Raw genomic sequence first — 25,777 nt, 5'->3', positions numbered from 1 at the left:
TTCATCAGAGGGCAAGTTTAGAGGAATCCAAAAGGCAGATGTCCATGGAAAGAGCCTCCGACTGCAGCAGGAAGTTTGGATGCTTCAAATTTGCATAGCTTCCAGTCCAACGTCCTCTCATGTACCGAACGCTCCCAAACGCTCTAAAGCCTTATACCCGGCAAGCCCTCACCGGATAGATCTCTGGCTCCCAGGTAAAGCCAAATACTGAGCATGCAAGCACTAGGATCACAGAGAGAGAGAGAGACAGAGAGCGTCGGAGAGCTGTTGTCTTGTTAAAGGCCTGAAACGGCTAGTGCCTAAGAGGGTCTGGACTTTCAGTTGTGACTGATTGTGAGAGGGGAAGATAAAGATTTTCTGCACCCAGCATGCCTTGCGATATACTTAGGCAAATGAGGTGAGAGCCCGACCAATCCCACGTCACTTCTCTGAATGCCTCCTCATCTGCATGAAGAGAACACTTTCACAAAGGAGCAGAGTGGCGCAGCGGAAGCGTGCTGGGCCCATAACCCAGAGGTCGATGGATCGAAACCATCCTCTGCTAATTTTGCTTGATTTTCCTTCCAAGGACCAAGCTGTCATTTCCACATAGCCAGAAAGGAAAAGTGCAAGCTTGTGCCAGCTATGTGAGAAAAGACTTCTCAACTATTCGTGTCTGTGTAATACAAGAGTGATCCTGAAAGGTGCAACCCTGTACTTTGAAAGTAAAGACACACAATTATAACCAAAAATGACTGGTGGGAGCTTCACACAACTTTCTGGGCATGCTTTGAATTTCATTCTTCCCTTTTTGTTCTGCTCTTATCTATCTCCTGGGCATTTCATGGAATGTTCTCTTTCTCTTCCCTGCTTTGCTTCCCATGCTGCCTATATATGCTCATTTCTACTATTTGTACTGTTGCTTTTCATTTCTTCTCTTCTGCACAACTTTGTCCTTGGTTTCAATCCCCAGTTCCTTACCCTCTGCAAAAAACGTTCTACTGCTTCTCATGTTGGTATCTAAACCAAATGCACCATTGAAGCTGGTGCAAGATAGTCATTGATTTCTGCAACGTAATATTTAGAACCGAGAGCTAACACATCAGAGGGCGTTGGTGGTATAGTGGTGAGCATAGCTGCTTCCCAAGCAGTTGACCCGGGTTCGATTCCCGGTCAACGCACTGAAAATACTTATATATTCTGCAAGCAGGATATATTGTAATGCAACATGTCACAAAATGGAAATTTCACGAACAGATTAATCAGCCATATATAAAAAAATAAACAAATACGTGGGCAAACATCTCAATCGCACCTTCTGCTACATACATTGTCCTAATATATGATAAGTTTCATAAAGCAGAGTCACAACACACATGTGCTGGTAATAAATTTGTTACAGTGGGCAAACAATGGAAGGGCTGAGGCCCGACCAGACATTGTAACTCCAGCATCTCTATGTTAAAAAGCATTTCTAGGCAATATCTAGCCTCTGAAAAAATATGCAAGATCCACCGATAAATCTGGCAAAAGTCCCTAACATTTTGTGCATACTTGTGCTCTCACCTGAATGTAGCGCCACCTTGTAGCTGTCGAAGGAAACTGCTGCTCACAAAATGTTTTATCAGAAGGCAAGTTGAGAGGAATCCAAGAGTCAGATGTCCATGGAAAGAACCACTCACTGAAGCAGGAATGTTGGAGGCTTCATATTCGCATAGTTTCCTGTCCAACGTCCACTCACGTCCCGAACGCTCCCAAACGCTCAAAAGCCTCACACCGGGCAAGCCCTCACCCGGTATATCTCTGGCTCCCAGGTAAAGCCAAATCCTGAGCATGCTAGTGCTAGGATCACAGAGAGAGAGAGAGATGGTTCAAGAGCTACTGTCTTGATAAAGGCCTGAAACGGCTAGTGCCTAAGAGTGTCTGACTTTCAGTTATGACTGATTGTGAGAGGGGAAGATGAAGTTTTTCTGCACCCAGCATGCCTTGGGATATACTTATGCAAATGAGGTGAGAGCCAGACCAATCCCATGCTACTCTGCTTAATGCTCCTTATCTGCATAAAAAGAACACTTTCACAACGGAGCAGAGTGGCGCAGCGGAAGCGTGCTGGGCCCATAACCCAGAGGTCGATGGATCGAAACCATCCTCTGCTAATTTTGCTTGATTTTACTTCCAAGGACCAAGCTGTCATTTCCACGCTGCCAGCAAGGAAAAGCGCAAGCGTGTGCCAGCTATGTGAGAAAAGACTTCTCAACTATCTGTGTCTGCTGAAATACAAGAGAGGGATCGTCAAAGGATCCACACTGTACTTTGAAAGTAAAGGCACACAATAATAAGCATGAATGACTGGTGGGACCTTCAAACACTTTTATGTGGAGGCTTTGAATTTCATTCTTCCCTTTTTTGTTCTGCTCTTATCTATCTCCTGGGCATTTCATGGAATGTTCTCTATTTCTCTTCCCTGCTTTGCTTCCCATGCTGCCTCTATGTGTTCATATCTATTATTTGTATTGCTGCTTTCCATTCTTCTCTTCTGCACAGCTTTGTCCTTGGTTTCAATCCCAGTTCCTTACCCTCTACAAAAACTTTCTATTGCTTTTCATGTTGGTATCTAAACCAAATGCACCATTGAAGCTGGTGCATGATAGTCATTGAACTCAGGGTCCCAATGTTTAGAACCGAGAGCGCAGAGATCAGAGGGCGTTGGTATTATAGTGGTGAGCATAGCTGCCTTCCAAGCAGTTGACCCGGGTTCGATTCCCGGCCAACGCAGTACAAATACTTATATATTCTGCAAGCAGGATATACTTTAAAGCAACATTTCACAAAATGGTAATATAATGAAGAGGTTAATCAGCCATTATATAAAAAATAAACAAATATGTAGGCAAGCATTTCGATCGCCCCTTCTGCTATATTCATTGTCCTAATATATGATAAGTAACATAAAGCAGAGTCACCACTCACATGTGCTGGTAAAAAAATATGTTACAGTGGGCAGACAATGAAAGGGCTGAGGCCCGACCAGACATTTTAACTCCAGCATCTCTATGTTAAAAAGCATTTCCTAGGCAATATTTAGCCTCTGAAAAAAATATGCAAGATCCAGCAATAAATCTGGCAAAAGTCCCCAACATTTTGTGCATACTTGTGCCCTCACCTGAATGTAGCACCGCCTTGTAGCCGTCGGAGGTAACTGCAGCTCACAAAATGTTTCATCAGAGGGCAAGTTTAGAGGAATCCAAAAGGCAGATGTCCATGGAAAGAGCCTCCGACTGCAGCAGGAAGTTTGGATGCTTCAAATTTGCATAGCTTCCAGTCCAACGTCCTCTCATGTACCGAACGCTCCCAAACGCTCTAAAGCCTTATACCCGGCAAGCCCTCACCGGATAGATCTCTGGCTCCCAGGTAAAGCCAAATACTGAGCATGCAAGCACTAGGATCACAGAGAGAGAGAGAGACAGAGAGCGTCGGAGAGCTGTTGTCTTGTTAAAGGCCTGAAACGGCTAGTGCCTAAGAGGGTCTGGACTTTCAGTTGTGACTGATTGTGAGAGGGGAAGATAAAGATTTTCTGCACCCAGCATGCCTTGCGATATACTTAGGCAAATGAGGTGAGAGCCCGACCAATCCCACGTCACTTCTCTGAATGCCTCCTCATCTGCATGAAGAGAACACTTTCACAAAGGAGCAGAGTGGCGCAGCGGAAGCGTGCTGGGCCCATAACCCAGAGGTCGATGGATCGAAACCATCCTCTGCTAATTTTGCTTGATTTTCCTTCCAAGGACCAAGCTGTCATTTCCACATAGCCAGAAAGGAAAAGTGCAAGCTTGTGCCAGCTATGTGAGAAAAGACTTCTCAACTATTCGTGTCTGTGTAATACAAGAGTGATCCTGAAAGGTGCAACCCTGTACTTTGAAAGTAAAGACACACAATTATAACCAAAAATGACTGGTGGGAGCTTCACACAACTTTCTGGGCATGCTTTGAATTTCATTCTTCCCTTTTTGTTCTGCTCTTATCTATCTCCTGGGCATTTCATGGAATGTTCTCTTTCTCTTCCCTGCTTTGCTTCCCATGCTGCCTATATATGCTCATTTCTACTATTTGTACTGTTGCTTTTCATTTCTTCTCTTCTGCACAACTTTGTCCTTGGTTTCAATCCCCAGTTCCTTACCCTCTGCAAAAAACGTTCTACTGCTTCTCATGTTGGCATCTAAACCAAATGCACCATTGAAGCTGGTGCAAGATAGTCATTGATTTCTGCAACGTAATATTTAGAACCGAGAGCTAACACATCAGAGGGCGTTGGAGGTATAGTGGTGAGCATAGCTGCTTCCCAAGCAGTTGACCCGGGTTCGATTCCCGGCCAACGCACTGAAAATACTTATATATTCTGCAAGCAGGATATATTGTAATGCAACATGTCACAAAATGGAAATTTCACGAACAGATTAATCAGCCATATATAAAAAAATAAACAAATACGTGGGCAAACATCTCAATCGCACCTTCTGCTACATACATTGTCCTAATATATGATAAGTTTCATAAAGCAGAGTCACAACACACATGTGCTGGTAATAAATTTGTTATAGTGGGCAAACAATGGAAGGGCTGAGGCCCGACCAGACATTGTAACTCCAGCATCTCTATGTTAAAAAGCATTTCTAGGCAATATCTAGCCTCTGAAAAAAATATGCAAGATCCACCGATAAATCTGGCAAAAGTCCCTAACATTTTGTGCATACTTGTGCTCTCACCTGAATGTAGCGCCACCTTGTAGCTGTCGAAGGAAACTGCTGCTCACAAAATGTTTTATCAGAAGGCAAGTTCAGAGGAATCCAAGAGTCAGATGTCCATGGAAAGAACCACTCACTGAAGCAGGAATGTTGGAGGCTTCATATTCGCATAGTTTCCTGTCCAACGTCCACTCACGTCCCGAACGCTCCCAAACGCTCAAAAGCCTCACACCGGGCAAGCCCTCACCCGGTATATCTCTGGCTCCCAGGTAAAGCCAAATCCTGAGCATGCTAGTGCTAGGATCACAGAGAGAGAGAGAGATGGTTCAAGAGCTACTGTCTTGATAAAGGCCTGAAACGGCTAGTGCCTACGAGTGTCTGACTTTCAGTTATGACTGATTGTGAGAGGGGAAGATGAAGTTTTTCTGCACCCAGCATGCCTTGGGATATACTTATGCAAATGAGGTGAGAGCCAGACCAATCCCATGCTACTCTGCTTAATGCTCCTTATCTGCATAAAAAGAACACTTTCACAACGGAGCAGAGTGGCGCAGCGGAAGCGTGCTGGGCCCATAACCCAGAGGTCGATGGATCGAAACCATCCTCTGCTAATTTTGCTTGATTTTACTTCCAAGGACCAAGCTGTCATTTCCACGCTGCCAGCAAGGAAAAGCGCAAGCGTGTGCCAGCTATGTGAGAAAAGACTTCTCAACTATCTGTGTCTGCTGAAATACAAGAGAGGGATCGTCAAAGGATCCACACTGTACTTTGAAAGTAAAGGCACACAATAATAAGCATGAATGACTGGTGGGACCTTCAAACACTTTTATGTGGAGGCTTTGAATTTCATTCTTCCCTTTTTTGTTCTGCTCTTATCTATCTCCTGGGCATTTCATGGAATGTTCTCTATTTCTCTTCCCTGCTTTGCTTCCCATGCTGCCTCTATGTGTTCATATCTATTATTTGTATTGCTGCTTTCCATTCTTCTCTTCTGCACAGCTTTGTCCTTGGTTTCAATCCCAGTTCCTTACCCTCTACAAAAACTTTCTATTGCTTTTCATGTTGGTATCTAAACCAAATGCACCATTGAAGCTGGTGCATGATAGTCATTGAACTCAGGGTCCCAATGTTTAGAACCGAGAGCGCAGAGATCAGAGGGCGTTGGTATTATAGTGGTGAGCATAGCTGCCTTCCAAGCAGTTGACCCGGGTTCGATTCCCGGCCAACGCAGTACAAATACTTATATATTCTGCAAGCAGGATATACTTTAAAGCAACATTTCACAAAATGGTAATATAATGAAGAGGTTAATCAGCCATTATATAAAAAATAAACAAATATGTAGGCAAGCATTTCGATCGCCCCTTCTGCTATATTCATTGTCCTAATATATGATAAGTAACATAAAGCAGAGTCACCACTCACATGTGCTGGTAAAAAAATATGTTACAGTGGGCAGACAATGAAAGGGCTGAGGCCCGACCAGACATTTTAACTCCAGCATCTCTATGTTAAAAAGCATTTCCTAGGCAATATTTAGCCTCTGAAAAAAATATGCAAGATCCAGCAATAAATCTGGCAAAAGTCCCCAACATTTTGTGCATACTTGTGCCCTCACCTGAATGTAGCACCGCCTTGTAGCCGTCGGAGGTAACTGCAGCTCACAAAATGTTTCATCAGAGGGCAAGTTTAGAGGAATCCAAAAGGCAGATGTCCATGGAAAGAGCCTCCGACTGCAGCAGGAAGTTTGGATGCTTCAAATTTGCATAGCTTCCAGTCCAACGTCCTCTCATGTACCGAACGCTCCCAAACGCTCTAAAGCCTTATACCCGGCAAGCCCTCACCGGATAGATCTCTGGCTCCCAGGTAAAGCCAAATACTGAGCATGCAAGCACTAGGATCACAGAGAGAGAGAGAGACAGAGAGCGTCGGAGAGCTGTTGTCTTGTTAAAGGCCTGAAACGGCTAGTGCCTAAGAGGGTCTGGACTTTCAGTTGTGACTGATTGTGAGAGGGGAAGATAAAGATTTTCTGCACCCAGCATGCCTTGCGATATACTTAGGCAAATGAGGTGAGAGCCCGACCAATCCCACGTCACTTCTCTGAATGCCTCCTCATCTGCATGAAGAGAACACTTTCACAAAGGAGCAGAGTGGCGCAGCAGAAGCGTGCTGGGCCCATAACCCAGAGGTCGATGGATCGAAACCATCCTCTGCTAATTTTGCTTGATTTTCCTTCCAAGGACCAAGCTGTCATTTCCACATAGCCAGAAAGGAAAAGTGCAAGCTTGTGCCAGCTATGTGAGAAAAGACTTCTCAACTATTTGTGTCTGTGTAATACAAGAGTGATCCTGAAAGGTGCAACCCTGTACTTTGAAAGTAAAGACACACAATTATAACCAAAAATGACTGGTGGGAGCTTCACACAACTTTCTGGGCATGCTTTGAATTTCATTCTTCCCTTTTTGTTCTGCTCTTATCTATCTCCTGGGCATTTCATGGAATGTTCTCTTTCTCTTCCCTGCTTTGCTTCCCATGCTGCCTATATATGCTCATTTCTACTATTTGTACTGTTGCTTTTCATTTCTTCTCTTCTGCACAACTTTGTCCTTGGTTTCAATCCCCAGTTCCTTACCCTCTGCAAAAAACGTTCTACTGCTTCTCATGTTGGCATCTAAACCAAATGCACCATTGAAGCTGGTGCAAGATAGTCATTGATTTCTGCAACGTAATATTTAGAACCGAGAGCTAACACATCAGAGGGCGTTGGAGGTATAGTGGTGAGCATAGCTGCTTCCCAAGCAGTTGACCCGGGTTCGATTCCCGGCCAACGCACTGAAAATACTTATATATTCTGCAAGCAGGATATATTGTAATGCAACATGTCACAAAATGGAAATTTCACGAACAGATTAATCAGCCATATATAAAAAAATAAACAAATACGTGGGCAAACATCTCAATCGCACCTTCTGCTACATACATTGTCCTAATATATGATAAGTTTCATAAAGCAGAGTCACAACACACATGTGCTGGTAATAAATTTGTTATAGTGGGCAAACAATGGAAGGGCTGAGGCCCGACCAGACATTGTAACTCCAGCATCTCTATGTTAAAAAGCATTTCTAGGCAATATCTAGCCTCTGAAAAAAATATGCAAGATCCACCGATAAATCTGGCAAAAGTCCCTAACATTTTGTGCATACTTGTGCTCTCACCTGAATGTAGCGCCACCTTGTAGCTGTCGAAGGAAACTGCTGCTCACAAAATGTTTTATCAGAAGGCAAGTTCAGAGGAATCCAAGAGTCAGATGTCCATGGAAAGAACCACTCACTGAAGCAGGAATGTTGGAGGCTTCATATTCGCATAGTTTCCTGTCCAACGTCCACTCACGTCCCGAACGCTCCCAAACGCTCAAAAGCCTCACACCGGGCAAGCCCTCACCCGGTATATCTCTGGCTCCCAGGTAAAGCCAAATCCTGAGCATGCTAGTGCTAGGATCACAGAGAGAGAGAGAGATGGTTCAAGAGCTACTGTCTTGATAAAGGCCTGAAACGGCTAGTGCCTACGAGTGTCTGACTTTCAGTTATGACTGATTGTGAGAGGGGAAGATGAAGTTTTTCTGCACCCAGCATGCCTTGGGATATACTTATGCAAATGAGGTGAGAGCCAGACCAATCCCATGCTACTCTGCTTAATGCTCCTTATCTGCATAAAAAGAACACTTTCACAACGGAGCAGAGTGGCGCAGCGGAAGCGTGCTGGGCCCATAACCCAGAGGTCGATGGATCGAAACCATCCTCTGCTAATTTTGCTTGATTTTACTTCCAAGGACCAAGCTGTCATTTCCACGCTGCCAGCAAGGAAAAGCGCAAGCGTGTGCCAGCTATGTGAGAAAAGACTTCTCAACTATCTGTGTCTGCTGAAATACAAGAGAGGGATCGTCAAAGGATCCACACTGTACTTTGAAAGTAAAGGCACACAATAATAAGCATGAATGACTGGTGGGACCTTCAAACACTTTTATGTGGAGGCTTTGAATTTCATTCTTCCCTTTTTTGTTCTGCTCTTATCTATCTCCTGGGCATTTCATGGAATGTTCTCTATTTCTCTTCCCTGCTTTGCTTCCCATGCTGCCTCTATGTGTTCATATCTATTATTTGTATTGCTGCTTTCCATTCTTCTCTTCTGCACAGCTTTGTCCTTGGTTTCAATCCCAGTTCCTTACCCTCTACAAAAACTTTCTATTGCTTTTCATGTTGGTATCTAAACCAAATGCACCATTGAAGCTGGTGCATGATAGTCATTGAACTCAGGGTCCCAATGTTTAGAACCGAGAGCGCAGAGATCAGAGGGCGTTGGTATTATAGTGGTGAGCATAGCTGCCTTCCAAGCAGTTGACCCGGGTTCGATTCCCGGCCAACGCAGTACAAATACTTATATATTCTGCAAGCAGGATATACTTTAAAGCAACATTTCACAAAATGGTAATATAATGAAGAGGTTAATCAGCCATTATATAAAAAATAAACAAATATGTAGGCAAGCATTTCGATCGCCCCTTCTGCTATATTCATTGTCCTAATATATGATAAGTAACATAAAGCAGAGTCACCACTCACATGTGCTGGTAAAAAAATATGTTACAGTGGGCAGACAATGAAAGGGCTGAGGCCCGACCAGACATTTTAACTCCAGCATCTCTATGTTAAAAAGCATTTCCTAGGCAATATTTAGCCTCTGAAAAAAATATGCAAGATCCAGCAATAAATCTGGCAAAAGTCCCCAACATTTTGTGCATACTTGTGCCCTCACCTGAATGTAGCACCGCCTTGTAGCCGTCGGAGGTAACTGCAGCTCACAAAATGTTTCATCAGAGGGCAAGTTTAGAGGAATCCAAAAGGCAGATGTCCATGGAAAGAGCCTCCGACTGCAGCAGGAAGTTTGGATGCTTCAAATTTGCATAGCTTCCAGTCCAACGTCCTCTCATGTACCGAACGCTCCCAAACGCTCTAAAGCCTTATACCCGGCAAGCCCTCACCGGATAGATCTCTGGCTCCCAGGTAAAGCCAAATACTGAGCATGCAAGCACTAGGATCACAGAGAGAGAGAGAGACAGAGAGCGTCGGAGAGCTGTTGTCTTGTTAAAGGCCTGAAACGGCTAGTGCCTAAGAGGGTCTGGACTTTCAGTTGTGACTGATTGTGAGAGGGGAAGATAAAGATTTTCTGCACCCAGCATGCCTTGCGATATACTTAGGCAAATGAGGTGAGAGCCCGACCAATCCCACGTCACTTCTCTGAATGCCTCCTCATCTGCATGAAGAGAACACTTTCACAAAGGAGCAGAGTGGCGCAGCGGAAGCGTGCTGGGCCCATAACCCAGAGGTCGATGGATCGAAACCATCCTCTGCTAATTTTGCTTGATTTTCCTTCCAAGGACCAAGCTGTCATTTCCACATAGCCAGAAAGGAAAAGTGCAAGCTTGTGCCAGCTATGTGAGAAAAGACTTCTCAACTATTTGTGTCTGTGTAATACAAGAGTGATCCTGAAAGGTGCAACCCTGTACTTTGAAAGTAAAGACACACAATTATAACCAAAAATGACTGGTGGGAGCTTCACACAACTTTCTGGGCATGCTTTGAATTTCATTCTTCCCTTTTTGTTCTGCTCTTATCTATCTCCTGGGCATTTCATGGAATGTTCTCTTTCTCTTCCCTGCTTTGCTTCCCATGCTGCCTATATATGCTCATTTCTACTATTTGTACTGTTGCTTTTCATTTCTTCTCTTCTGCACAACTTTGTCCTTGGTTTCAATCCCCAGTTCCTTACCCTCTGCAAAAAACGTTCTACTGCTTCTCATGTTGGTATCTAAACCAAATGCACCATTGAAGCTGGTGCAAGATAGTCATTGATTTCTGCAACGTAATATTTAGAACCGAGAGCTAACACATCAGAGGGCGTTGGTGGTATAGTGGTGAGCATAGCTGCTTCCCAAGCAGTTGACCCGGGTTCGATTCCCGGTCAACGCACTGAAAATACTTATATATTCTGCAAGCAGGATATATTGTAATGCAACATGTCACAAAATGGAAATTTCACGAACAGATTAATCAGCCATATATAAAAAAATAAACAAATACGTGGGCAAACATCTCAATCGCACCTTCTGCTACATACATTGTCCTAATATATGATAAGTTTCATAAAGCAGAGTCACAACACACATGTGCTGGTAATAAATTTGTTACAGTGGGCAAACAATGGAAGGGCTGAGGCCCGACCAGACATTGTAACTCCAGCATCTCTATGTTAAAAAGCATTTCTAGGCAATATCTAGCCTCTGAAAAAAATATGCAAGATCCACCGATAAATCTGGCAAAAGTCCCTAACATTTTGTGCATACTTGTGCTCTCACCTGAATGTAGCGCCACCTTGTAGCTGTCGAAGGAAACTGCTGCTCACAAAATGTTTTATCAGAAGGCAAGTTGAGAGGAATCCAAGAGTCAGATGTCCATGGAAAGAACCACTCACTGAAGCAGGAATGTTGGAGGCTTCATATTCGCATAGTTTCCTGTCCAACGTCCACTCACGTCCCGAACGCTCCCAAACGCTCAAAAGCCTCACACCGGGCAAGCCCTCACCGGGTATATCTCTGGCTCCCAGGTAAAGCCAAATCCTGAGCATGCTAGTGCTAGGATCACAGAGCGAGAGAGAGATGGTTCAAGAGCTACTGTCTTGATAAAGGCCTGAAACGGCTAGTGCCTAAGAGTGTCTGACTTTCAGTTATGACTGATTGTGAGAGGGGAAGATGAAGTTTTTCTGCACCCAGCATGCCTTGGGATATACTTATGCAAATGAGGTGAGAGCCAGACCAATCCCATGCTACTCTGCCTAATGCTCCTTATCTGCATAAAAAGAACACTTTCACAACGGAGCAGAGTGGCGCAGCGGAAGCGTGCTGGGCCCATAACCCAGAGGTCGATGGATCGAAACCATCCTCTGCTAATTTTGCTTGATTTTACTTCCAAGGACCAAGCTGTCATTTCCACGCTACCAGCAAGGAAAAGCGCAAGCTTGTGCCAGCTATGTGAGAAAAGACTTCTCAACTATCTGTGTCTGCTGAAATACAAGAGAGGGATCGTCAAAGGCTCCACACTGTACTTTGAAAGTAAAGGCACACAATAATAAGCATGAATGACTGGTGGGACCTTCAAACACTTTTATGTGGAGGCTTTGAATTTCATTCTTCCCTTTTTTGTTCTGCTCTTATCTATCTCCTGGGCATTTCATGGAATGTTCTCTATTTCTCTTCCCTGCTTTGCTTCCCATGCTGCCTCTATGTGTTCATATCTATTATTTGTATTGCTGCTTTCCATTCTTCTCTTCTGCACAGCTTTGTCCTTGGTTTCAATCCCAGTTCCTTACCCTCTACAAAAACTTTCTATTGCTTTTCATGTTGGTATCTAAACCAAATGCACCATTGAAGCTGGTGCATGATAGTCATTGAACTCAGGGTCCTAATGTTTAGAACCGAGAGCGCAGAGATCAGAGGGCGTTGGTGGTATAGTGGTGAGCATAGCTGCCTTCCAAGCAGTTGACCCGGGTTCGATTCCCGGCCAACGCAGTACAAATACATATATATTCTGCAAGCAGGATATATTTTAAAGCAACATTTCACAAACTGGTAATATAATTAAGAGGTTAATCAGCCATTATATAAAAAATAAACAAATATGTAGGCAAGCATTTCGATCGCCCCTTCTGCTATATTCATTGTCCTAATATATGATAAGTTTCATAAAGCAGAGTCACCACTCACATGTACTGGTAAAAAAATATGTTACAGTGGGCAGACAATGAAAGGGCTGAGGCCCGACCAGACATTTTAACTCCAGCATCTCTATGTTAAAAAGCATTTCCTAGGCAATATTTAGCCTCTGAAAAAGATATGCAAGATCCAGCAATAAATCTGGCAAAAGTCCCCAACATTTTGTGCATACTTGTGCCCTCACCTGAATGTAGCACCGCCTTGTAGCCGTCGGAGGTAACTGCAGCTCACAAAATGTTTCATCAGAGGGCAAGTTTAGAGGAATCCAAAAGGCAGATGTCCATGGAAAGAGCCTCCGACTGCAGCAGGAAGTTTGGATGCTTCAAATTTGCATAGCTTCCAGTCCAACGTCCTCTCATGTACCGAACGCTCCCAAACGCTCTAAAGCCTTATACCGGCAAGCCCTCACCGGGTAGATCTCTGGCTCCCAGGAAAAGCCAAATACTGAGCATGCAAGCACTAGGATCACAGAGAGAGAGAGAGACAGAGAGCGTCGGAGAGCTGTTGTCTTGTTAAAGGCCTGAAACGGCTAGTGCCTAAGAGGGTCTGGACTTTCAGTTGTGACTGATTGTGAGAGGGGAAGATAAAGATTTTCTGCACCCAGCATGCCTTGCGATATACTTAGGCAAATGAGGTGAGAGCCCGACCAATCCCACGTCACTTCTCTGAATGCCTCCTCATCTGCATGAAGAGAACACTTTCACAAAGGAGCAGAGTGGCGCAGCGGAAGCGTGCTGGGCCCATAACCCAGAGGTCGATGGATCGAAACCATCCTCTGCTAATTTTGCTTGATTTTCCTTCCAAGGACCAAGCTGTCATTTCCACATAGCCAGAAAGGAAAAGTGCAAGCTTGTGCCAGCTATGTGAGAAAAGACTTCTCAACTATTCGTGTCTGTGTAATACAAGAGTGATCCTGAAAGGTGCAACCCTGTACTTTGAAAGTAAAGACACACAATTATAACCATAAATGACTGGTGGGAGCTTCACACAACTTTCTGGGCATGCTTTGAATTTCATTCTTCCCTTTTTGTTCTGCTCTTATCTATCTCCTGGGCATTTCATGGAATGTTCTCTTTCTCTTCCCTGCTTTGCTTCCCATGCTGCCTATATATGCTCATTTCTACTATTTGTACTGTTGCTTTTCATTTCTTCTCTTCTGCACAACTTTGTCCTTGGTTTCAATCCCCAGTTCCTTACCCTCTGCAAAAAACGTTCTACTGCTTCTCATGTTGGTATCTAAACCAAATGCACCATTGAAGCTGGTGCAAGATAGTCATTGATTTCTGCAACGTAATATTTAGAACCGAGAGCTAACACATCAGAGGGCGTTGGTGGTATAGTGGTGAGCATAGCTGCTTCCCAAGCAGTTGACCCGGGTTCGATTCCCGGCCAACGCACTGAAAATACTTATATATTCTGCAAGCAGGATATATTGTAATGCAACATGTCACAAAATGGAAATTTCACGAACAGATTAATCAGCCATATATAAAAAAATAAACAAATACGTGGGCAAACATCTCAATCGCACCTTCTGCTACATACATTGTCCTAATATATGATAAGTTTCATAAAGCAGAGTCACAACACACATGTGCTGGTAATAAATTTGTTACAGTGGGCAAACAATGGAAGGGCTGAGGCCCGACCAGACATTGTAACTCCAGCATCTCTATGTTAAAAAGCATTTCTAGGCAATATCTAGCCTCTGAAAAAAATATGCAAGATCCACCGATAAATCTGGCAAAAGTCCCTAACATTTTGTGCATACTTGTGCTCTCACCTGAATGTAGCGCCACCTTGTAGCTGTCGAAGGAAACTGCTGCTCACAAAATGTTTTATCAGAAGGCAAGTTGAGAGGAATCCAAGAGTCAGATGTCCATGGAAAGAACCACTCACTGAAGCAGGAATGTTGGAGGCTTCATATTCGCATAGTTTCCTGTCCAACGTCCACTCACGTCCCGAACGCTCCCAAACGCTCAAAAGCCTCACACCGGGCAAGCCCTCACCCGGTATATCTCTGGCTCCCAGGTAAAGCCAAATCCTGAGCATGCTAGTGCTAGGATCACAGAGAGAGAGAGAGATGGTTCAAGAGCTACTGTCTTGATAAAGGCCTGAAACGGCTAGTGCCTACGAGTGTCTGACTTTCAGTTATGACTGATTGTGAGAGGGGAAGATGAAGTTTTTCTGCACCCAGCATGCCTTGGGATATACTTATGCAAATGAGGTGAGAGCCAGACCAATCCCATGCTACTCTGCTTAATGCTCCTTATCTGCATAAAAAGAACACTTTCACAACGGAGCAGAGTGGCGCAGCGGAAGCGTGCTGGGCCCATAACCCAGAGGTCGATGGATCGAAACCATCCTCTGCTAATTTTGCTTGATTTTACTTCCAAGGACCAAGCTGTCATTTCCACGCTGCCAGCAAGGAAAAGCGCAAGCGTGTGCCAGCTATGTGAGAAAAGACTTCTCAACTATCTGTGTCTGCTGAAATACAAGAGAGGGATCGTCAAAGGATCCACACTGTACTTTGAAAGTAAAGGCACACAATAATAAGCATGAATGACTGGTGGGACCTTCAAACACTTTTATGTGGAGGCTTTGAATTTCATTCTTCCCTTTTTTGTTCTGCTCTTATCTATCTCCTGGGCATTTCATGGAATGTTCTCTATTTCTCTTCCCTGCTTTGCTTCCCATGCTGCCTCTATGTGTTCATATCTATTATTTGTATTGCTGCTTTCCATTCTTCTCTTCTGCACAGCTTTGTCCTTGGTTTCAATCCCAGTTCCTTACCCTCTACAAAAACTTTCTATTGCTTTTCATGTTGGTATCTAAACCAAATGCACCATTGAAGCTGGTGCATGATAGTCATTGAACTCAGGGTCCCAATGTTTAGAACCGAGAGCGCAGAGATCAGAGGGCGTTGGTATTATAGTGGTGAGCATAGCTGCCTTCCAAGCAGTTGACCCGGGTTCGATTCCCGGCCAACGCAGTACAAATACTTATATATTCTGCAAGCAGGATATACTTTAAAGCAACATTTCACAAAATGGTAATATAATGAAGAGGTTAATCAGCCATTATATAAAAAATAAACAAATATGTAGGCAAGCATTTCGATCGCCCCTTCTGCTATATTCATTGTCCTAATATATGATAAGTAACATAAAGCAGAGTCACCACTCACATGTGCTGGTAAAAAAATATGTTACAGTGGGCAGACAATGAAAGGGCTGAGGCCCGACCAGACATTTTAACTCCAGCATCTCTATGTTAAAAAGCATTTCCTAGGCAATATTTAGCCTCTGAAAAAAATATGCAAGATCCAGCAATAAATCTGGCAAAAGTCCCCAACATTTTGTGCATACTTGTGCCCTCACCTGAATGTAGCACCGCCTTGTAGCCGTCGGAGGTAACTGCAGCTCACAAAATGTTTCATCAGAGGGCAAGTTTAGAGGAATCCAAAAGGCAGATGTCCATGGAAAGAGCCTCCGACTGCAGCAGGAAGTTTGGATGCTTCAAATTTGCATAGCTTCCAGTCCAACGTCCTCTCATGTACCGAACGCTCCCAAACGCTCTAAAGCCTTATACCCGGCAAGCCCTCACCGGATAGATCTCTGGCTCCCAGGTAAAGCCAAATACTGAGCATGCAAGCACTAGGATCACAGAGAGAGAGAGAGACAGAGAGCGTCGGAGAGCTGTTGTCTTGTTAAAGGCCTGAAACGGCTAGTGCCTAAGAGGGTCTGGACTTTCAGTTGTGACTGATTGTGAGAGGGGAAGATAAAGATTTTCTGCACCCAGCATGCCTTGCGATATACTTAGGCAAATGAGGTGAGAGCCCGACCAATCCCACGTCACTTCTCTGAATGCCTCCTCATCTGCATGAAGAGAACACTTTCACAAAGGAGCAGAGTGGCGCAGCGGAAGCGTGCTGGGCCCATAACCCAGAGGTCGATGGATCGAAACCATCCTCTGCTAATTTTGCTTGATTTTCCTTCCAAGGACCAAGCTGTCATTTCCACATAGCCAGAAAGGAAAAGTGCAAGCTTGTGCCAGCTATGTGAGAAAAGACTTCTCAACTATTTGTGTCTGTGTAATACAAGAGTGATCCTGAAAGGTGCAACCCTGTACTTTGAAAGTAAAGACACACAATTATAACCAAAAATGACTGGTGGGAGCTTCACACAACTTTCTGGGCATGCTTTGAATTTCATTCTTCCCTTTTTGTTCTGCTCTTATCTATCTCCTGGGCATTTCATGGAATGTTCTCTTTCTCTTCCCTGCTTTGCTTCCCATGCTGCCTATATATGCTCATTTCTACTATTTGTACTGTTGCTTTTCATTTCTTCTCTTCTGCACAACTTTGTCCTTGGTTTCAATCCCCAGTTCCTTACCCTCTGCAAAAAACGTTCTACTGCTTCTCATGTTGGTATCTAAACCAAATGCACCATTGAAGCTGGTGCAAGATAGTCATTGATTTCTGCAACGTAATATTTAGAACCGAGAGCTAACACATCAGAGGGCGTTGGTGGTATAGTGGTGAGCATAGCTGCTTCCCAAGCAGTTGACCCGGGTTCGATTCCCGGTCAACGCACTGAAAATACTTATATATTCTGCAAGCAGGATATATTGTAATGCAACATGTCACAAAATGGAAATTTCACGAACAGATTAATCAGCCATATATAAAAAAATAAACAAATACGTGGGCAAACATCTCAATCGCACCTTCTGCTACATACATTGTCCTAATATATGATAAGTTTCATAAAGCAGAGTCACAACACACATGTGCTGGTAATAAATTTGTTACAGTGGGCAAACAATGGAAGGGCTGAGGCCCGACCAGACATTGTAACTCCAGCATCTCTATGTTAAAAAGCATTTCTAGGCAATATCTAGCCTCTGAAAAAAATATGCAAGATCCACCGATAAATCTGGCAAAAGTCCCTAACATTTTGTGCATACTTGTGCTCTCACCTGAATGTAGCGCCACCTTGTAGCTGTCGAAGGAAACTGCTGCTCACAAAATGTTTTATCAGAAGGCAAGTTGAGAGGAATCCAAGAGTCAGATGTCCATGGAAAGAACCACTCACTGAAGCAGGAATGTTGGAGGCTTCATATTCGCATAGTTTCCTGTCCAACGTCCACTCACGTCCCGAACGCTCCCAAACGCTCAAAAGCCTCACACCGGGCAAGCCCTCACCGGGTATATCTCTGGCTCCCAGGTAAAGCCAAATCCTGAGCATGCTAGTGCTAGGATCACAGAGCGAGAGAGAGATGGTTCAAGAGCTACTGTCTTGATAAAGGCCTGAAACGGCTAGTGCCTAAGAGTGTCTGACTTTCAGTTATGACTGATTGTGAGAGGGGAAGATGAAGTTTTTCTGCACCCAGCATGCCTTGGGATATACTTATGCAAATGAGGTGAGAGCCAGACCAATCCCATGCTACTCTGCCTAATGCTCCTTATCTGCATAAAAAGAACACTTTCACAACGGAGCAGAGTGGCGCAGCGGAAGCGTGCTGGGCCCATAACCCAGAGGTCGATGGAGCGAAACCATCCTCTGCTAATTTTGCTTGATTTTACTTCCAAGGACCAAGCTGTCATTTCCACGCTACCAGCAAGGAAAAGCGCAAGCTTGTGCCAGCTATGTGAGAAAAGACTTCTCAACTATCTGTGTCTGCTGAAATACAAGAGAGGGATCGTCAAAGGCTCCACACTGTACTTTGAAAGTAAAGGCACACAATAATAAGCATGAATGACTGGTGGGACCTTCAAACACTTTTATGTGGAGGCTTTGAATTTCATTCTTCCCTTTTTTGTTCTGCTCTTATCTATCTCCTGGGCATTTCATGGAATGTTCTCTATTTCTCTTCCCTGCTTTGCTTCCCATGCTGCCTCTATGTGTTCATATCTATTATTTGTATTGCTGCTTTCCATTCTTCTCTTCTGCACAGCTTTGTCCTTGGTTTCAATCCCAGTTCCTTACCCTCTACAAAAACTTTCTATTGCTTTTCATGTTGGTATCTAAACCAAATGCACCATTGAAGCTGGTGCATGATAGTCATTGAACTCAGGGTCCTAATGTTTAGAACCGAGAGCGCAGAGATCAGAGGGCGTTGGTGGTATAGTGGTGAGCATAGCTGCCTTCCAAGCAGTTGACCCGGGTTCGATTCCCGGCCAACGCAGTACAAATACATATATATTCTGCAAGCAGGATATATTTTAAAGCAACATTTCACAAACTGGTAATATAATTAAGAGGTTAATCAGCCATTATATAAAAAATAAACAAATATGTAGGCAAGCATTTCGATCGCCCCTTCTGCTATATTCATTGTCCTAATATATGATAAGTTTCATAAAGCAGAGTCACCACTCACATGTACTGGTAAAAAAATATGTTACAGTGGGCAGACAATGAAAGGGCTGAGGCCCGACCAGACATTTTAACTCCAGCATCTCTATGTTAAAAAGCATTTCCTAGGCAATATTTAGCCTCTGAAAAAGATATGCAAGATCCAGCAATAAATCTGGCAAAAGTCCCCAACATTTTGTGCATACTTGTGCCCTCACCTGAATGTAGCACCGCCTTGTAGCCGTCGGAGGTAACTGCAGCTCACAAAATGTTTCATCAGAGGGCAAGTTTAGAGGAATCCAAAAGGCAGATGTCCATGGAAAGAGCCTCCGACTGCAGCAGGAAGTTTGGATGCTTCAAATTTGCATAGCTTCCAGTCCAACGTCCTCTCATGTACCGAACGCTCCCAAACGCTCTAAAGCCTTATACCGGCAAGCCCTCACCGGGTAGATCTCTGGCTCCCAGGAAAAGCCAAATACTGAGCATGCAAGCACTAGGATCACAGAGAGAGAGAGAGACAGAGAGCGTCGGAGAGCTGTTGTCTTGTTAAAGGCCTGAAACGGCTAGTGCCTAAGAGGGTCTGGACTTTCAGTTGTGACTGATTGTGAGAGGGGAAGATAAAGATTTTCTGCACCCAGCATGCCTTGCGATATACTTAGGCAAATGAGGTGAGAGCCCGACCAATCCCACGTCACTTCTCTGAATGCCTCCTCATCTGCATGAAGAGAACACTTTCACAAAGGAGCAGAGTGGCGCAGCGGAAGCGTGCTGGGCCCATAACCCAGAGGTCGATGGATCGAAACCATCCTCTGCTAATTTTGCTTGATTTTCCTTCCAAGGACCAAGCTGTCATTTCCACATAGCCAGAAAGGAAAAGTGCAAGCTTGTGCCAGCTATGTGAGAAAAGACTTCTCAACTATTCGTGTCTGTGTAATACAAGAGTGATCCTGAAAGGTGCAACCCTGTACTTTGAAAGTAAAGACACACAATTATAACCATAAATGACTGGTGGGAGCTTCACACAACTTTCTGGGCATGCTTTGAATTTCATTCTTCCCTTTTTGTTCTGCTCTTATCTATCTCCTGGGCATTTCATGGAATGTTCTCTTTCTCTTCCCTGCTTTGCTTCCCATGCTGCCTATATATGCTCATTTCTACTATTTGTACTGTTGCTTTTCATTTCTTCTCTTCTGCACAACTTTGTCCTTGGTTTCAATCCCCAGTTCCTTACCCTCTGCAAAAAACGTTCTACTGCTTCTCATGTTGGTATCTAAACCAAATGCACCATTGAAGCTGGTGCAAGATAGTCATTGATTTCTGCAACGTAATATTTAGAACCGAGAGCTAACACATCAGAGGGCGTTGGTGGTATAGTGGTGAGCATAGCTGCTTCCCAAGCAGTTGACCCGGGTTCGATTCCCGGCCAACGCACTGAAAATACTTATATATTCTGCAAGCAGGATATATTGTAATGCAACATGTCACAAAATGGAAATTTCACGAACAGATTAATCAGCCATATATAAAAAAATAAACAAATACGTGGGCAAACATCTCAATCGCACCTTCTGCTACATACATTGTCCTAATATATGATAAGTTTCATAAAGCAGAGTCACAACACACATGTGCTGGTAATAAATTTGTTACAGTGGGCAAACAATGGAAGGGCTGAGGCCCGACCAGACATTGTAACTCCAGCATCTCTATGTTAAAAAGCATTTCTAGGCAATATCTAGCCTCTGAAAAAAATATGCAAGATCCACCGATAAATCTGGCAAAAGTCCCTAACATTTTGTGCATACTTGTGCTCTCACCTGAATGTAGCGCCACCTTGTAGCTGTCGAAGGAAACTGCTGCTCACAAAATGTTTTATCAGAAGGCAAGTTGAGAGGAATCCAAGAGTCAGATGTCCATGGAAAGAACCACTCACTGAAGCAGGAATGTTGGAGGCTTCATATTCGCATAGTTTCCTGTCCAACGTCCACTCACGTCCCGAACGCTCCCAAACGCTCAAAAGCCTCACACCGGGCAAGCCCTCACCCGGTATATCTCTGGCTCCCAGGTAAAGCCAAATCCTGAGCATGCTAGTGCTAGGATCACAGAGAGAGAGAGAGATGGTTCAAGAGCTACTGTCTTGATAAAGGCCTGAAACGGCTAGTGCCTAAGAGTGTCTGACTTTCAGTTATGACTGATTGTGAGAGGGGAAGATGAAGTTTTTCTGCACCCAGCATGCCTTGGGATATACTTATGCAAATGAGGTGAGAGCCAGACCAATCCCATGCTACTCTGCTTAATGCTCCTTATCTGCATAAAAAGAACACTTTCACAACGGAGCAGAGTGGCGCAGCGGAAGCGTGCTGGGCCCATAACCCAGAGGTCGATGGATCGAAACCATCCTCTGCTAATTTTGCTTGATTTTACTTCCAAGGACCAAGCTGTCATTTCCACGCTGCCAGCAAGGAAAAGCGCAAGCGTGTGCCAGCTATGTGAGAAAAGACTTCTCAACTATCTGTGTCTGCTGAAATACAAGAGAGGGATCGTCAAAGGATCCACACTGTACTTTGAAAGTAAAGGCACACAATAATAAGCATGAATGACTGGTGGGACCTTCAAACACTTTTATGTGGAGGCTTTGAATTTCATTCTTCCCTTTTTTGTTCTGCTCTTATCTATCTCCTGGGCATTTCATGGAATGTTCTCTATTTCTCTTCCCTGCTTTGCTTCCCATGCTGCCTCTATGTGTTCATATCTATTATTTGTATTGCTGCTTTCCATTCTTCTCTTCTGCACAGCTTTGTCCTTGGTTTCAATCCCAGTTCCTTACCCTCTACAAAAACTTTCTATTGCTTTTCATGTTGGTATCTAAACCAAATGCACCATTGAAGCTGGTGCATGATAGTCATTGAACTCAGGGTCCCAATGTTTAGAACCGAGAGCGCAGAGATCAGAGGGCGTTGGTATTATAGTGGTGAGCATAGCTGCCTTCCAAGCAGTTGACCCGGGTTCGATTCCCGGCCAACGCAGTACAAATACTTATATATTCTGCAAGCAGGATATACTTTAAAGCAACATTTCACAAAATGGTAATATAATGAAGAGGTTAATCAGCCATTATATAAAAAATAAACAAATATGTAGGCAAGCATTTCGATCGCCCCTTCTGCTATATTCATTGTCCTAATATATGATAAGTAACATAAAGCAGAGTCACCACTCACATGTGCTGGTAAAAAAATATGTTACAGTGGGCAGACAATGAAAGGGCTGAGGCCCGACCAGACATTTTAACTCCAGCATCTCTATGTTAAAAAGCATTTCCTAGGCAATATTTAGCCTCTGAAAAAAATATGCAAGATCCAGCAATAAATCTGGCAAAAGTCCCCAACATTTTGTGCATACTTGTGCCCTCACCTGAATGTAGCACCGCCTTGTAGCCGTCGGAGGTAACTGCAGCTCACAAAATGTTTCATCAGAGGGCAAGTTTAGAGGAATCCAAAAGGCAGATGTCCATGGAAAGAGCCTCCGACTGCAGCAGGAAGTTTGGATGCTTCAAATTTGCATAGCTTCCAGTCCAACGTCCTCTCATGTACCGAACGCTCCCAAACGCTCTAAAGCCTTATACCCGGCAAGCCCTCACCGGATAGATCTCTGGCTCCCAGGTAAAGCCAAATACTGAGCATGCAAGCACTAGGATCACAGAGAGAGAGAGAGACAGAGAGCGTCGGAGAGCTGTTGTCTTGTTAAAGGCCTGAAACGGCTAGTGCCTAAGAGGGTCTGGACTTTCAGTTGTGACTGATTGTGAGAGGGGAAGATAAAGATTTTCTGCACCCAGCATGCCTTGCGATATACTTAGGCAAATGAGGTGAGAGCCCGACCAATCCCACGTCACTTCTCTGAATGCCTCCTCATCTGCATGAAGAGAACACTTTCACAAAGGAGCAGAGTGGCGCAGCGGAAGCGTGCTGGGCCCATAACCCAGAGGTCGATGGATCGAAACCATCCTCTGCTAATTTTGCTTGATTTTCCTTCCAAGGACCAAGCTGTCATTTCCACATAGCCAGAAAGGAAAAGTGCAAGCTTGTGCCAGCTATGTGAGAAAAGACTTCTCAACTATTCGTGTCTGTGTAATACAAGAGTGATCCTGAAAGGTGCAACCCTGTACTTTGAAAGTAAAGACACACAATTATAACCAAAAATGACTGGTGGGAGCTTCACACAACTTTCTGGGCATGCTTTGAATTTCATTCTTCCCTTTTTGTTCTGCTCTTATCTATCTCCTGGGCATTTCATGGAATGTTCTCTTTCTCTTCCCTGCTTTGCTTCCCATGCTGCCTATATATGCTCATTTCTACTATTTGTACTGTTGCTTTTCATTTCTTCTCTTCTGCACAACTTTGTCCTTGGTTTCAATCCCCAGTTCCTTACCCTCTGCAAAAAACGTTCTACTGCTTCTCATGTTGGCATCTAAACCAAATGCACCATTGAAGCTGGTGCAAGATAGTCATTGATTTCTGCAACGTAATATTTAGAACCGAGAGCTAACACATCAGAGGGCGTTGGAGGTATAGTGGTGAGCATAGCTGCTTCCCAAGCAGTTGACCCGGGTTCGATTCCCGGCCAACGCACTGAAAATACTTATATATTCTGCAAGCAGGATATATTGTAATGCAACATGTCACAAAATGGAAATTTCACGAACAGATTAATCAGCCATATATAAAAAAATAAACAAATACGTGGGCAAACATCTCAATCGCACCTTCTGCTACATACATTGTCCTAATATATGATAAGTTTCATAAAGCAGAGTCACAACACACATGTGCTGGTAATAAATTTGTTATAGTGGGCAAACAATGGAAGGGCTGAGGCCCGACCAGACATTGTAACTCCAGCATCTCTATGTTAAAAAGCATTTCTAGGCAATATCTAGCCTCTGAAAAAAATATGCAAGATCCACCGATAAATCTGGCAAAAGTCCCTAACATTTTGTGCATACTTGTGCTCTCACCTGAATGTAGCGCCACCTTGTAGCTGTCGAAGGAAACTGCTGCTCACAAAATGTTTTATCAGAAGGCAAGTTGAGAGGAATCCAAGAGTCAGATGTCCATGGAAAGAACCACTCACTGAAGCAGGAATGTTGGAGGCTTCATATTCGCATAGTTTCCTGTCTAACGTCCACTCACGTCCCGAACGCTCCCAAACGCTCAAAAGCCTCACACCGGGCAAGCCCTCACCGGGTATATCTCTGGCTCCAAGGTAAAGCCAAATCCTGAGCATGCTAGTGCTAGGATCACAGAGCGAGAGAGAGATGGTTCAAGAGCTACTGTCTTGATAAAGGCCTGAAACGGCTAGTGCCTAAGAGTGTCTGACTTTCAGTTATGACTGATTGTGAGAGGGGAAGATGAAGTTTTTCTGCACCCAGCATGCCTTGGGATATACTTATGCAAATGAGGTGAGAGCCAGACCAATCCCATGCTACTCTGCTTAATGCTCCTTATCTGCATAAAAAGAACACTTTCACAACGGAGCAGAGTGGCGCAGCGGAAGCGTGCTGGGCCCATAACCCAGAGGTCGATGGATCGAAACCATCCTCTGCTAATTTTGCTTGATTTTACTTCCAAGGACCAAGCTGTCATTTCCACGCTGCCAGCAAGGAAAAGCGCAAGCGTGTGCCAGCTATGTGAGAAAAGACTTCTCAACTATCTGTGTCTGCTGAAATACAAGAGAGGGATCGTCAAAGGATCCACACTGTACTTTGAAAGTAAAGGCACACAATAATAAGCATGAATGACTGGTGGGACCTTCAAACACTTTTATGTGGAGGCTTTGAATTTCATTCTTCCCTTTTTTGTTCTGCTCTTATCTATCTCCTGGGCATTTCATGGAATGTTCTCTATTTCTCTTCCCTGCTTTGCTTCCCATGCTGCCTCTATGTGTTCATATCTATTATTTGTATTGCTGCTTTCCATTCTTCTCTTCTGCACAGCTTTGTCCTTGGTTTCAATCCCAGTTCCTTACCCTCTACAAAAACTTTCTATTGCTTTTCATGTTGGTATCTAAACCAAATGCACCATTGAAGCTGGTGCATGATAGTCATTGAACTCAGGGTCCCAATGTTTAGAACCGAGAGCGCAGAGATCAGAGGGCGTTGGTATTATAGTGGTGAGCATAGCTGCCTTCCAAGCAGTTGACCCGGGTTCGATTCCCGGCCAACGCAGTACAAATACTTATATATTCTGCAAGCAGGATATACTTTAAAGCAACATTTCACAAAATGGTAATATAATGAAGAGGTTAATCAGCCATTATATAAAAAATAAACAAATATGTAGGCAAGCATTTCGATCGCCCCTTCTGCTATATTCATTGTCCTAATATATGATAAGTAACATAAAGCAGAGTCACCACTCACATGTGCTGGTAAAAAAATATGTTACAGTGGGCAGACAATGAAAGGGCTGAGGCCCGACCAGACATTTTAACTCCAGCATCTCTATGTTAAAAAGCATTTCCTAGGCAATATTTAGCCTCTGAAAAAAATATGCAAGATCCAGCAATAAATCTGGCAAAAGTCCCCAACATTTTGTGCATACTTGTGCCCTCACCTGAATGTAGCACCGCCTTGTAGCCGTCGGAGGTAACTGCAGCTCACAAAATGTTTCATCAGAGGGCAAGTTTAGAGGAATCCAAAAGGCAGATGTCCATGGAAAGAGCCTCCGACTGCAGCAGGAAGTTTGGATGCTTCAAATTTGCATAGCTTCCAGTCCAACGTCCTCTCATGTACCGAACGCTCCCAAACGCTCTAAAGCCTTATACCCGGCAAGCCCTCACCGGGTAGATCTCTGGCTCCCAGGTAAAGCCAA

At 44.0% G+C, this 25,777-nt stretch overlaps 7 non-coding genes across 7 annotated transcripts; all 7 read left to right on the top strand.

Annotated features, from left to right (window-relative positions):
• Positions 1-1,088: 1,088 nt before the first annotated feature.
• Positions 1,089-1,160, top strand: TRNAG-CCC (transfer RNA glycine (anticodon CCC)). Its single transcript has one exon. It is a non-coding gene; the product is annotated as a tRNA-Gly (tRNA).
• Positions 1,161-10,678: 9,518 nt separating this feature from the next.
• TRNAG-CCC (transfer RNA glycine (anticodon CCC)) lies at positions 10,679-10,750 on the top strand. Its single transcript has one exon. It is a non-coding gene; the product is annotated as a tRNA-Gly (tRNA).
• A 1,523-nt stretch (positions 10,751-12,273) lies between these two features.
• TRNAG-UCC (transfer RNA glycine (anticodon UCC)) lies at positions 12,274-12,345 on the top strand. Its single transcript has one exon. It is a non-coding gene; the product is annotated as a tRNA-Gly (tRNA).
• Positions 12,346-13,874: 1,529 nt separating this feature from the next.
• On the top strand, positions 13,875-13,946 carry TRNAG-CCC (transfer RNA glycine (anticodon CCC)). The gene has a single exon. It is a non-coding gene; the product is annotated as a tRNA-Gly (tRNA).
• A 3,125-nt stretch (positions 13,947-17,071) lies between these two features.
• On the top strand, positions 17,072-17,143 carry TRNAG-CCC (transfer RNA glycine (anticodon CCC)). The gene has a single exon. It is a non-coding gene; the product is annotated as a tRNA-Gly (tRNA).
• A 1,523-nt stretch (positions 17,144-18,666) lies between these two features.
• TRNAG-UCC (transfer RNA glycine (anticodon UCC)) lies at positions 18,667-18,738 on the top strand. Its single transcript has one exon. It is a non-coding gene; the product is annotated as a tRNA-Gly (tRNA).
• A 1,529-nt stretch (positions 18,739-20,267) lies between these two features.
• On the top strand, positions 20,268-20,339 carry TRNAG-CCC (transfer RNA glycine (anticodon CCC)). Its single transcript has one exon. It is a non-coding gene; the product is annotated as a tRNA-Gly (tRNA).
• Positions 20,340-25,777: the final 5,438 nt, after the last annotated feature.

This window comes from Lissotriton vulgaris, chromosome 9, assembly GCF_964263255.1.
Source record: "Lissotriton vulgaris chromosome 9, aLisVul1.2, whole genome shotgun sequence".
In the NCBI taxonomy this organism is placed as follows: Eukaryota; Metazoa; Chordata; class Amphibia; order Caudata; family Salamandridae; genus Lissotriton; species Lissotriton vulgaris.
The sequence above is the reverse complement of the archived record's forward strand: the minus strand, read 5'-3'. Positions and strand labels throughout refer to the sequence as shown.